General features: G+C 37.3%; 1 protein-coding gene across 9 annotated transcripts in view; it reads left to right on the top strand.

Moving 5' to 3' along the window:
* Positions 1–14,828, top strand: part of EYA1 (EYA transcriptional coactivator and phosphatase 1) — a 165,867-nt gene that overhangs the window by 59,144 nt on the left and 91,895 nt on the right. The window contains exon 2 of one of the 9 annotated variants that reach the window (XM_050708739.1): positions 10,086–10,221. The exons of the other annotated variants lie outside the window; for them this stretch is intronic. The gene's annotated coding sequence lies outside the window, so the exon portion shown is untranslated. The remainder of the gene's footprint in view (positions 1–10,085; positions 10,222–14,828) is intronic. 9 annotated transcript variants of the gene reach the window in all.

Raw genomic sequence — 14,828 nt, 5'->3', positions numbered from 1 at the left:
CCACCACTGTCTCCCTTGCTGCCAAACCTCTCAAGATTCTCTGTGCAGGGAAAAAAGACGTCCTCCTTTCACCTACTCTTGGTTTCCAGGAGATGTATAAAAGTTGCTTAGAAGCAATAGCTGTGAAAACTGAAGCCTACAAACTGTAAAAATATGGTAATCTCTGGCAAGACACTGTCAGTAACTCTAAGGCTGTAATTCTGTCTACTCACAGCCTTGCTCTAAAATACCCTGGCTGACCTTCCTGGCACATTGTGAGGAAAGATCAAATATAGTCAAATGACAAAAATCTTTCATTTATAACTCTCTGTCATTAGCTTTTTAGGGAGGAATGTTAAAGCATGGTTTCTGGGACTGTATGATGGGTTACCAGGTTGATTATGTCTTATTCTGGTTTTAGCGATGCTTTTGATCATACTTTTTTGGCATTTGTACTTTTAATTATGTCAGAGGTTCCCAGGATATTAATTTTCAATGTATCTAAATAAGCATTTCAGCAAAGAAATTAATGGAAATGTCTGTAGAGATGAGGATTAGGAGCAGCAGGAGTTTTGTAACTCTGATTAGGCTTGGGACTTTTCCTCTGGGTATAAAACAGCACCAGGGCATCCTGAAGAATCTATATGAAAAGACTGCATGTCCCTTGTGTATTTATAGATAGTAGATGGGGAGATACAGATAGTGCATACTTAGAATTATCCCATTATTTTAGATAGTGGAAAGCAGGGGAGAAATTTTCAAATCAGAGTGTGAGAACATAACCATGTGACTGTTATTAAAATTAATAGGAACTGCATAGTTCAGTCTCTCCTCACCACTTTGAAAATTTCCCTAGGTGTTTCTCTATGAATATTTATGCAATCAGAAATAAAATGCAGACTATGAAGCAAATGCCAGTGTAAATACTAAGTGATCACATAATTTACATGTTTTTAATTATTGACATAAACTCCACTTTTGTCCAGTAATAAAAAATGCATGTGACAAAGTACTTAAACACACACACAATAATAATAATAAAAAAAAACAGTTATTGAAAAAAGGAAATACTTCTCTGGTTTAGTTTATAAACAAGTCACTGAACCTGCTTGCACTTTTAGCAAATGTATTTTTAAGTTAAGTAAGTATTTTAACTTAAGTAAGTTTAAAAAAAAAAAAAAAAAGACAGATGATGGAGGTGATGATGTCAGTTCGATCACCAGATATCAAACAGCCTTTTGGTAGTGTACTGATGTCAAGGTTGTGTTAAACTAGTTCTTTGTATTCAGAAGACTGTACCTGCACTGAAGGCCTATATTAGAAAGGTGCAAGAGGTGAAAGGAAAGGGGTACGCACTTGTTTAAGAACCTGCACATTTACAGTGTTCTCTGAACAGCTGCTACTGGCTTACTAAAATAAATAGGGGGGTGATATTTATTTGAGTCATGAATGGTGTTAATTTGATTATGCTTTCATTCAGCATCATAAATCCAAAGGAAGGTAACTACCAAGGTGCCTGGTTCCTGATTACCAGGTCAATTCAGGGAAAGAACAAAAGATGAAGCAGTTATGTTTGAAAAAAAAAAATAATAATAATATAGATGTATATATATAGTGTGCTGTCTGCGCTCCAGACAAAACTCAAAACCCCCAGAACAAATTTCAGCTGTTATCCTGATTGTACTGCTGCTTTCCCAGGATGGGTGTAGCTGGGTAAAAGAATAGTAATGCCTGCAAAATGAGAATATTTCTAAATCAATATAATCTTTAAAAAAACTGTAAGGAAAATAGATATTCTGCAGCTTTCTCTGTGCTTCCATTTCCAAATGGTTTCTACATTTAGAAGTTCTGTCAAACCAAGTAGCACTTTTCTGCAAAATAATTCCATCACCAATTAGTCTGTCATAGACTTTGTCACTTTATCTTAACTTCTCTGCAGTATGGACTGAATACTAGGTACCAAACAAAGATCAAGAGAAAAGAAATGTTATGCTTTCTCTCTGGAAAACACAGCCTTAACCCAAACATCCTCCTCCCCTGAAGTTGTGAAGCAGTGAAATTCCTCCCAAAGACCTCAAACTGAAAAAGGAAACAGTCACATCTCCAATAGGACCAAGCTGCTCAAACCCTAGTGAGACTTAGCGTAGGAGTGATTAAAAGGCAGAGGAGAAACATATAATAAATATAATAATATATATTCTCCATATATAATATATTGTTATATTTATATTTTCTATATATAATAAACATCATATTTAGTATAGCAGTACTATATATAATAAGTATAGCAGTACTAAACATAAAAACGATAGAGAGTGATTCCTTATGTATCACAAGCAAAATGTTAGCTCCCTCTTTATTCTGTGGAAAATCTAAGAGAATACATTGCCTTGGGAAATATGCTTGGTTCTTCAATGGAGGAGAGATTAACCAGTTTATATAAAGAAAGACAAATTGTGAAAATTAATTAATCAAAGGATAAATTGAAGGAAGGCTGAAAAATCATGCCAGATAAATATGGGTGTCATTAGCCGTTCACAGTGGCTCATAAACAGCTGGATAATAGAAGTTGGTATGGAAAAACATCCTTGATCAACTACTGTCAAAGGATTGTGTCCACTGTGAATATAATTCAGCATATCTGCAATTCGTACTTTGGTGATCCAGACCAAGACAGCTGAGAGCATAATCACAAAAGAGATCTAATGGTCTTTTCCACTCCCTTCTCTCATCTTCAAAGTTAAGAGGAGGGAAATAAGCTTCCAACACACAGTAAGACAGTCACCCCTGCGTGGAAGGACTGACACCTCAGAAACTATTTATAATTTGGTTAGGGGCTAGGCACCTTCATATTGAATGACGCATTGACCTTTCTGATCAACACTTACTGAAAAGTAATTTCTGGAGCTAACAAGGAATTATGTAAACAGAGAAGTAATCAGAGAAGGTGATCAAGACTGAAGAGATTAAGAACTCTTTCAGGTTGCAATTATGAGAAGATGGTGGGGATGCTTTTAGCAGGCTTCAGTAATGAGGTCAGAGCTGTGACTGTAGGCAGGTGAGGAAAATGAAGAAATTTAAACAGTAAATCAATATTTATGTTTTCTATTTTTTCTAGACTTTAATGAAGACAGTGTTTCATATATTTCAGTCCAAATGGTTTTAAAAATATTACAGGAAAAACTGAAAATAAACTTTCATGAATAGCTCTTTTGTTTGTGTGTGTGTGTTTTTAACTAAAAAGATACTTTCTTACTTTCACCATCATCTCACCCAATGACTGATAAACATTCTGACAAACATGCAAAACATTCTAGTAAACACACTGCTAACATTCCTATTGATAAAGTCTTATAGACACATTTGTGAAAATGGCAGGTGAGAAAAACATTGATTTGATCAGAATCGTGTTTTTATTTCATAAAATGCTTCCTCTGTAGCAATAGATTAGCCAAGTTTATTAAAAGCTAGACTAAAGGCAGGTTCTACCAGTCAAAGGGAAAATGCAGAAACTCTACCTGGGACTGATTCTGCACTCCTCCTCTCGCCCACCCAATCCCAGAAGTGCACCAGCACTAAGGAGATAATGTGCAGTTGCAGGTTTCTGCTGCCATCTGCGAATCTGAGAGCTGCAGTTGCACCTCTCCATGAAGTGAGCTTCAGATTTGAACCCAAACCCTTCCTGCAGGTGCCTGCATGCTGCTGCTGCTGCTTCTCTTACAACTGAATCATTAAAGTGTCATCTAGGAAGTGAGAGTGTCATCTAGGAAGTGAGGTGCATGGGAAATAAGGAGGTGATATGTGACAGCCAACTTGGCTTTAGTAAGGGCAGACTGTGCCTGACAAATCTGGTGGCCTTCTGTGATGGGCTTACAACATTGGTGGACAGGGGAAGAGCAATTGACTTCATCTACCTGGACTTGTGCAAAGCTTTTGACACTGTCTCACATGATATCCTTGTCTCCAAGTTGGAGACATAAATTTGATGAATGGACCACTCAGTGGGTAGGGAATTGGCAGGATGGTCACTCTCAAAGAGTTGCGGTTGATGGCTCAATGTCCAGGTACAGATCAGTAACGAATGGTGTTCCTCAGGGGCCAGTATTGGGACCGGCACTGTTTAACATCTTTTTTGGTGACGTGGACAGTGGGATCAAGTGCACCCTCAGCAAGTTTTCCGGTGACACCAAGCTGTGTGGTGCAGTAGACATGCTGGAGGGAAGGTTTGCCATTCAGAGGGCTCTGGACGGCCTTGAGAGATGGGCCTGTGCAAACTTCATGAGGTTCAACTAGGCCAAGTGTAAGGTCCTGCATCTGGGCTGGGACAATCCAAAGCACAAGTACAGGCTGTGTGGGGAATGGATTGAGAGCAGCCTTGAGAAGAAGAACCTGGGTGTGTTGGTTGACGAGAAGCTCAACGTGAGCCAGCACTGTGTGCTTGCAGCCCAGAAAGCCAACCGTATCCTGGGCTGCATCAAAAGAAGTGTGGCCAGCAGACCAAGGGAGGTGATTCTTCCCCTCCACTCTGCTCTTGTGTGACCTCGCCTAGAGTACTGCGTTCAGCTCTGGGGTCCCCAGAACAAGGATATGGACCTATTAGAATGAGTCCAGAGGAGGGCCACAAAGATGATCAAGGGGCTCTCCTATGAAGGCAGGCTGAAGGAGTTGGGATTGTTTAGCCTGGAGAAGAGAAGGCTCCAGGGAGACCTTTTAGTGGCCTTCCAAGGGGGCTATAGGAAAGCTGGGGAGGGACTCTTTGTCAGGGAGTATAGTGATAGGACAAGGGGGAATGGCTTTAAGCTTAAAAAAAAAAAAGGTAGATTTATATTAGATATCAGGAAGAAAATCTTCACTCAGAGAGCGGTGAGGCACTAGTACAGGTTGCCCAGAGAAGCTGTGGATGCCCCATGCCTGGAAGTCACAGAATCACAGAATGGCTGTGGTTGGAAGGGACCTCTGAAGATCACCTACTCCAACCCCCCCGCCAATCAGGATCACCTAGAGCTCATTGCGCAGGATGCATTCAGGTGGGTTCTGAGTATCTCCAGAGAAGGAGACTCCACGACCTCTCTGGACAACCTGTCCCATTGCTCTGTCACCCTCACAGTTAGGAAGTGAAAGGTTAGGTGGGGCTTTGGGCAACCTGATCTAGTGGGAGATGTTCTTGCCCATGGCAGGGAGTTGGGACTAGATGGTCTTTAATGTCCCTTCCACCCCAAACCATTATACGATTCTATGATTCTAAGTGAGAGACATGAGCTAGGTAGCAAGAGCTGGGGTTTGAGGGCTGCTCAGCTACCTGCAGGTAGGTCCTGAGACACAGGAGGGACCACTAACCAACACTCTGCCCCACATTCCATTGCAGAGTCTTCTCCACCAGTCCTTGTCCTAGCAGATGGTATTCTTTGAAGATCTGGATGCCGTGATGTCTTCTGAATCTCATTAGGCCTCATAAAGCAGCAAATGGTAGCCTAAGTACAGTGCATACCTCCGCAAGGGGAGAAAAGGCACTCAGTATATACAATAGTACAAGATAAGCACCAGAAGGAGTTCCTATCTGATATCATTAATTCTTTCATTTTTCTTAGGTTATGTCCAATACCATTATTTGGGTTGTGTTGTAAATTAGATTGAAACCTTGGCCAATTTATGGAGTCGAGAGCAGTTTGGAGGCATTTATTTTTTCCTGGAAGACAAGAAAAAAATATTCCTTTAACTGTATTGACTCAATTTGTAACTATCCAGTATAATCACTCAAAATTTTAATAGCATATCATAATTTATTTATTGCAATTGTTAATCAACAAACATTAATAAGATGTAAACCTTCATTAATAAGATGTAAACCTTCACTTGGTATTCAGGTATGATAAATGTTTTAGTTCATGTTCAGTTTTAAAGGCTGAACTTCAATTTGAACAGTTCAAAGCATACTTTTTTTTTTTTTCTATCAAGCCTTTAGAAAAGGATGGTTTAAAATTTCTTAGGTTGTGTTGTTTTTGTTGTTTTGAATTTTGTAAATCCATTTGCACATCTCAGAAAGCAAGCAGAGTAAGAGGTAAATCCGTTCCTTGGGTTTTTCAAATCATGGAGCTAATCCACAATCCATTCAAGAGAACAAAATTTTGGGGTTTACTTCTGTTTTTAGTACACTACACCCTACGGAGATGTTAATTTGGACATTGTCACATTTGGTGTTATGGAAGGATGCTTTGGCTTATTCTGGGCTGGGAAGAAAGAAACATTTTTTCATATGCTAGAAGAGATATTAAATGAATTTCCTTGAGCAAATGACACCTATGTGCTTACGTCATGTTGATGTGTAGAAATCTTGCAAAGTCTACATGTTGCCATTTTTATTATTTATTAGGTTATCATGTTCCCATTGATGTCTGCACATGTACTTTCATGTTTGTTGACAGTTAAATGATATCACTGCTTTCTAATTGTTAATAGCTCTCATACATTTAGTTCTCTGGTATTTGATGGAAGGTTATTGGTATTATACATGGATCTTTCTAGCAAGAGAAAAGCCATGTGTGTGCTTAAACAGAGCTAAAGTTTGAAATTTGGCATGTATCTTTAAACCATACAATAAAGTTTTATTAAAACAAAGACACTTATGTCTTACAAAGTTAAAAGCAAGCTTAGGTGAGCATAAAGATTTAGCAAATCAGTGTCTTAAACCAATCTCCTAAATCACTGTGATTTATGCCTTTTTTATACATAGTCATGAATTTCTAAACCAAAAGTAAACAGCAGTCTTCAAACCTCTTATTCAGTGTCTCTGAAGTCCAGTTCTCTTACTAAATTAATGGGAGATATTTTTATTGCATATTAACTTCCAGCTATTTTTTCATTGAAGTTCATGTCAAGGCATTTTATGGTACCCATTCAAATTTTGAGAAACCAGTGTTTGGTGGACAGGAAGAGATAACTGGACATGAATCCTGCAACCTGAGCTGTGAGGGTAGGCTCTGACACCAGTACACAACCCTTTTGAAATCAAAAGGATATTAATGGGTACCAGAGTCAACATTTTGGATCTGACTAGGGGTGGTCTAAGCTGAAGGACTGTTAAAGACCCCAGCACTGGCTGACAGGAACTTCCCAATGTAGGGCCTGCTGAAATGTGTTTCATCCTGAACATTCAGCAGATGTTAAAAAGAATTTTAGGCATCCCCATCTTAGATTACAGTAAAAAATATTTGATCTGCCAGTTGTTACTTTATGATGCATACTGTATAACTAGTTTTTTATTTACTTACTGACCAGAGAAAAACAAAAGCCAAGTCCTGGAACTCATCATCTAATAGAGAAAGATTTGTATAAAGCTCCTGCTGTGCTTGGTATACCACATATGCTTGAGGCCAATCCCATAAAAAGACTCAGCATAACATCAATCCTATTTTAATTCAGGCTTTAAGATGCATACATGATATTTTATAGTATTATGGAGGTGAAAATATTGATGGTGTTTCTTATTTAATGAAAGTTTACAACTATAAATAATAATGAGAATTTTATGAGAGGGAAGAAACTTGCAGGAAAATAAATGCATTGTAAGGGTATCAGTGCTGGTTTGCAGCAGCTCTTTCAGGTCTTAAAGAGGGACAAGAGCCTTATGGTGCCTGAGCTGTACCCAGCTGCAGGGCTGGGTCCCTTTGATTTCCCCCTTCCAAACTGTAGTCACCACGTGGTTCCTGAGACACTTACTGAATTCAAAACGCTTTCTGATGTGGATTAAAGTTCTGGAGGGGGAGCTTTCTTTCTGTACACTTGTTTTTCTTCTTAGTGTGGGGCAGGGAAGCAATTCATCAGTGGCTGCTGGGGATGGTGATGCTCTCCCACATGGCTGCAGCCCGCTGGGGCTTGGTGGAGCAGGCATCTGGGGCTGACACAAGAGCAGCACCAGCGGTGTCCTCACCCGGGGCAATGGAGCCATTGTTTGTGTCCCAGGCACCAGGAAGCATCACTTGAACCATTCAGTCTCTAGCAGGATAATTGTGACATTATTTCAGGAAGTAGTCATCTGAAGTGGAATACATTGGTGGAGAACACTTCAAGCTCCTGAATTTTAGGCTGTTAAATCTACTAAATTTTCCTGGGTGTATCTAACTTTAGGTTTTGCTGCTTTCCAGAAGAGCTATTAAAAATCAACCCATATATACAAAGGTACCCTGCTTACAAATATGAAGAAAACGCTATCAGATGCACTAAGATAAATAAGCATTTTTCAGTTGTACTCAACACATTCCATATACTGCTAAATGCTAATTAATATGTTTTAAAATCAAGTTGTGACAGGTAAAAATTATTTATCTCTGCTTATCCAACTTCGCTTCAAGTTCATACAGTTTTGTTCTGTTGTGAGTATCATTGTGTCTTCTTGATTTTGTTATTGCATTATTCTGGCATTACTGTTGGAAAAGTGTTCTGCATTGTGTCTTTCAACATATAAATTGGCATCCGGAGTAAGGTGTTTTTTCATTTGTCTGTGTCTGTCTGAAATAGCAGTTTAGCAATACTATCTAGTGGAGTGCCTTGTGTACAGAAATTCCTGTACTATAAAAAGCAAGACATCCTTGAAGACAGGTTCTCAGAACTTCACCAGGTGAATCTCCAAGGCAGATAAGACTGCTTTAGCCTTTTGTGCGTGCAATTGTCGTACAAGACAGAGGTGCAAGGTACATGATTTTATTTTTTTTTTAAAGATACTGAAATCAAACTGCCTCTTGTTCTTAATTCTTGTGAAACCATCTTGAAATCCTTATTTTAACCTATTTCCTCTAAATTAATGTTGGGTCTGCAGAGACAAACGTACTGACTGCCCTTTATGTTCTTTTTTTCTAAGCCTAATTCTGAAAGGGATCTGTCATCTCATGTTCATGGACTTAAAACAGATTTAATTATGAATAATTGGTTTAGGAATCAAATATTTCTTTGGAAAGGTAGATTGTCAAGTAGGAAATATATGTAGAAAATCTGTATAATGCATTTACTTAAAAAAAAAAAAAAAAGAAAAAAAACTGCATTAGCAGCCTGGAAGTAACCATGCAGTAAAAGGAGTTTAAGCTTTGTTTACATTTTGGCTGCAGGAGGTGCCTCTCTTTAAGTATTTAGGTAAACAAACCAAAGCTGCTGTTTTCATTAGCATGTAACACAGAGCCCAGTTTCCTTACCTCAGAGAACATTAAACTAAAATTCAGTGGCAGAAAGCAATTTGATCTCTTGCAAATACAAATCTTGATAAACCTTACAGTATGGGGAAAAAAAAAAAAAAAAAAAAGCACCTTCAAATTTCGTACCTATTGACATTGCTTAATAAAAACATCTCGAGTGCTGGTGCTTCTGGGTGTGTTTCCAATAGCAATGTCATTGCAGGGCTCTGTGGATAAAGTTACCAATCCTTTGAATTCTGACCTTCAGTCTAAAACAGCTTTAGAGGTTACTCTTTTTCCGATTTGTGAGATTGCAGAGAAAAAGTTAATGCTGCTGGAAGGAAGCGGGGGAGGGCAGTGGGCTTGTCAATGAGAACTGGAACTTTGAAGCCATCCGAGAAGTTTTCCCCTGGCCTTGATTTGTAACAACAAATACTGGCAGTCTGATGCTAAGTAATTATATGAAGTTTCAAAATAGAGTATGCAGCTATTGAAATTTCTGTTAATACAATCACTATTGAGATCCATTTGATTTTAAGGGAAACTATACAAAGTCTGGATTCTTAGGGGAGCCATAGCCATCTAAACCTGAAATCTAGCTTCAGGTGATCATCTATGTCTATGGAGAGAAGAAACCTCAAAATTGGGAGCCTCCCTAAACACATCAACTGGAACTGTCTGTCTGTCTCCACCAAAGATAAGGGTTGGGATGACTATCTTAAGTTAAATGCTTCATTTCATGTGGTTACAGTCAGGCAAGAGGAATCTAACCCCTGCTGAACAAATGAGGGTCATGGCATAATTACTGTCAAGTTCAAAACAATTTATTATGGTAAATTTCATATAAACAGTTTAATGGAAAAGCAATTGATGAGAGTGTAAAATAAATTGCCCTTGTAATGATTATTTTAACTTAGACTTCCACTTTTTCCTTTTCATTACAAGGCCTAAAATGTGGAATATTTATGAACTTCACTTTTAGAAGAGACTTCATCATTCCCGATCATCATAAGAAAAATATTTGTGACTGAGTGTTTCAAGGTTAAGGACGTTCATATTTACTGTATTCAGCTAACACAAGGTTTGTAATTTTATGAATGTGTGTTTATGAATCTTGTCTATTAAGCCATAAATGCAGGCTTTTCTTAGCCATTTGCCAGAGTGAGCTTGGATTCTTGTTCTGTTTTCTTCATAGTTCTAAATTCTTTAATTAACAATTATATTTCTTTATCTCTTTTTGTATTTGCTTGTCCAGTCTTATATGTCAGCAGCTGAAAAATTACGCAATAATTGACACAGATAAGTAAAATACAGTAACGATCTACTGCTCCATCTACTGTTGAACAGTGACATGCATAATGCTTCAGGAAAAAAATACGGAATGCATTTAGGAAATAATAACAAAATAAAATTTGCAACAAATAAACCTATTGTTTCCATGGTTAGTGAACAAACATATTTTTCTTGCAGAATTAAGAATTCTGAATACTACTTTAAATCAGATCTGAAAAACAGAGGAACTTTCCATTTCCCTTTTCACCTTACAGGAGGTGCTGACAAAACTGGTTTTGTTCATGTTAATGGAAAATAGTTGGAGAAAAGACAGTCTAGCATTACTGAGCTGACTCATGTTATACAGTGAGCTGTATTTATATCACTGGCAAAATATAAGTTATTGCTGTAAAAAAAAAAAAAACTTGCAATGATTTGTGAATTCTAACTTTTTTCTAGAAGCACTAAATGAAAGATGAGGAAGGCTTAAATAGTTGTGGGAGTTTGAACTATGGAAAAATTGCATGTGTGTGAAATGATATGTTTTATAGTCTTTACAGAACAACGGTGCTTGATTATTTTGTCAGCTCACTGGTAATCTCTCATTTGTACTGCATTCTTCATACAATAGTCTTCTGAGGAACTACAGAGTATGGCTTTTATTGCCATTTAGAGTGATAGCAAGCTGCTTTGCATCATCACCGGTGCATTTGATTTTGCTTGTTCATTTTTGTAAGCAAATTATTATTCACACATCACAATGAAGAATGATTATTTTCAATTTTTAGGCAATTCTGTTTCCATGCTGAGCTGGCGTAAAATGCTTATGTAAATGAGAAAAATTAGCTCGCTCCCTAGGGTGCTCACAGGTTGCAATTTACTCCTTTCATTTCATACACTCTCTTGCAAAACAGCTTATTCGCCATATAAAAACAATTACATAGCCTTCAGCAGGACTACTTTCATAAAGAGTTACTAACAGATTTATGTATCTTTCAAGCTGAGGTTTTTGTGCAAAGAAGTGACATTCTCACCGACTCTTAGGTACCTCAGTGTTAAAAATCTGCCTGTAAAGCTATTGAACTTTATTGGAAAACAGAAACTAATTTTCAGTAGTTCAATTTAATAGATAAGACACTGCCTAAATTAAGACTGTTGTAGTTAGAGCTACAACATTACTTTTAAATCAGGAGCAGATCTCAAAACTCTGCCCCCCGAGTGTTGTGGACTCTGGTTTCCCTCATCTTTGGGGAAAAGCAATGCCATCACTTTTGGGTAGAGTGTCTACTTCAGATGATCTGGGGACCAAAAGTGATCAGTATCTTTGTGTGGTACCCATACGTATAATTACGTTGACGAGATTTCTAAAAGAAAAAGTGGTGTGGGAGACGTATGTATTGGAAACATTTAAATCTTACCTTCACATAGAAAACCTTCCCCTCCCCCTGCTAAAATACTTATTTATTTTTCAGTATTTTTTTATTGTGTATATTTATAGTTTACACTGGTTTTGTCTATAAACATATATGTGCTATACATTTTTCCCTGTTACATAATGGTTTTAAGATGCAAACAATTAGAAAAAACAAAAAGCAAAAATCAAAACCACCACCACCAACAACAAAATACATCCATACTAAGATTTTGGAAAGTGAAAAATTGAGGAAGATTAGTGTATTTGCTCTCAACCTTGAGTTTGACCACTTGTGAGGAAAATCTCCACTTTTTTTTATATCATAGTTGTCAAGAATAATTTCAGAATCATATTAAGTCATGAATTCATTAAAAAAAAGCTAAAGCAATATCTACTTCACATTAATAAAGACTACTGTTTCCTATTTTAAATTATACAAAATGATCTTGCCATTCATACTGACTTTGCTGACTTAAAATAAGTCTAATTCCATGCAAACTAGCAAAGGTGTCATTTGGGCTAGCCGCTCATGCACACTTCGAGTAAGAACAGTTGTTATCAGCAATGAATTACTCTTAGACCTTAATTCATTATTAATTTTATTTTGTGTATCTAGAAAGAATCTAATTAAATTGTCCTTCTCAATCACACTGTTGGTTTTTGGACAGAACAGCTAAAATGGTTCAATTCTGTCACTTTTTTTTTGTTTGTTTTGTTTGTAATTACCAAGGTCTTCTTACTTTTTGACCACATGAGTAGCGTGAGACAATAAGGGCTCCTGTCAAATGCTGCAAACTTCTGCTCCAGCCAGGGACGTCTCTAGGCAACAGCTGCTATGTGTAAGATAAAACTTCTATGCAGACATAGGACAGATATTGCCTGTGTCAGAGGCTTCTGACATTGCATTGCAGTTGTTACGGGAAGAGCTGCACGGAGCCTTCCAGGAGCGACAGGATGCACCTTTTGCTTTACAATGACCTTTCTGTATGTATTTATAATGTTAAATATTTCAGCAGCATCTCCTACTTAGAGACAAACCTTCAAACACTGTTCCATATCCATCTTATATCTATTTTTTCTTAATTATTAGTACATCTGTAATTCTGGCATCTAAGCAGCAGTCAATATTGCGCTCAGAATGTACCCATTTTACTTGTGCTAAAGTGAGTGTGTGACAATGCGTATGGAGTTAAAACCATATTGTGTGAGTAATAGTTGTAAAAATATACCCAACAGCTCATTGTACACTTGATATTATGTAATAGGCCCAGTCCTTCTTATTACTCTTGAGATGCCAGCTGAGTCAACAGGAATGCAGAATCAGGGCAAATTCATGCTTGATGTAAACAGATACAAATCCCACTGAAATCTCTATTCCAAACCCAGTGTTAGTGTAATTGTGATTTAAAATTTATGTTGGGTGCCAGTGATCAACAACCCAGTCTGTACTGATTTGGTATGCAGTTAGTTGGAAGAACAAAGCAAAAAAAAAAAAAGCCAGGTAAACAAACGTTTGCTTTATATGTGACAAGCATATAACCTGGTTTCAAATAGGTGAAGTTGAAATAATAATGATAATGATAATAATAATAATAAGCAATAATAAACACTGACTTAAAACAAATGAGGATCTGTTCCATAGTATCAGCTGTATGGTAAGTTCATAGGTTAGACCATGCCATGGGGTAATGATATACACCAATCTGAAGTCTGATCTTCAGACATCAGATAAAGACCTTTAAGGTACTGTTTGATGGTTGTATAAACACAGAGGACCTCACTTTATCTTATATCCCTTCTCTGTAAGTCTCATTTATATGGCTTCAGTTCCCATACCATCTATGTGCGATACTACAGAAGAGATTAAAAAATTCAAAGTCGATTCTTTGCTTGCAATGCATTGTCAACACCCTTTTTCGGATCATCTTAGCCCCTGTGTAATTTATCCCAAGTTTATCATCACATCATCAAGCTCTGTATGTGTGTGGGGGGGATGTCTCCTAGTTTAATTAAATACAGAAGCTGGGCACACTCCTAAAGTTATTACTTAGACAAAATTCCCATTAGGGACTGCAGTTTCCATCAGTAAACCTTTTTCAGTAAGCTTTACTTTCACAATAGTAAAATTTATTCATATATTTGTGATATTTGTTTGTTGTTGTTAAGGTATATTTATGCAAACGTTCTCATGCAACAGCAGAAGTTGCATTCATTTATTTATTTTTAATAATTTCTGGATTTCCATGGCATCATTTAAATATCGCTATTTTGGAGAGAGGGTTTTGGGTTACATTTTCCAGTGTCAGATAGTACCTCGCAGCAACAATACCATATTTTTTGAGATTTTTTCAGAAAAACCTAAGCTTCTGCTTCCTGACAACATGTCCCTGACCTTCATTTAAGTGGTTAGAAGCAGGGAAGCAAGACATATGTCTTTAACTCTATACAGGATGGGGTAGATTTTTATTTTAAATGGTCTTATTTAGACTTGTAAACGCTTCAGCAGCAAGTATTTTCCAGAGGATTCAAAACGATAGTTCAGAATGACTGCATTTCCTTGAATTTGATTATTTCAGTGAATTTTACCTGACAAAACTGCCTGTCTCCATAACGAGTAATTTGTAGTTCTTTCACAGTTTAATATAGAACATCATGGATAGTTTTCTTGGCATGAGATCTGTTTTGTGAATATAAAGAAGTAAACGGATTCTGTTTGTGCTGGCTACCCGGATGGGCCCAATAGAAATCTGCTTATTTTGACATGAGTTCCCATATATGGTATGGGACTATCCCGAGATCCCTTTTCTGCACTAAACAAAATGAAATCTTAGGTGCGTTTTCAGCTAGAGGTTGACTTGTAGCTTTGCAAAACGATCTTCTTTCCTGAAGTATTCCCAATGTACTTTCTACAAAATAATGTATCGCTTACTTGGATGTAGTAGCCAGAAGACATTTCTCCTCTAGAAGTATTGCTTTCGTTCACAGATTAGTTAATTGAAGGT

Source organism: Cygnus atratus, chromosome 2 (assembly GCF_013377495.2).
Source record: "Cygnus atratus isolate AKBS03 ecotype Queensland, Australia chromosome 2, CAtr_DNAZoo_HiC_assembly, whole genome shotgun sequence".
Classification (NCBI taxonomy): domain Eukaryota; kingdom Metazoa; phylum Chordata; class Aves; order Anseriformes; family Anatidae; genus Cygnus; species Cygnus atratus.
This window is presented reverse-complemented; position numbering and strand designations above follow the sequence as displayed.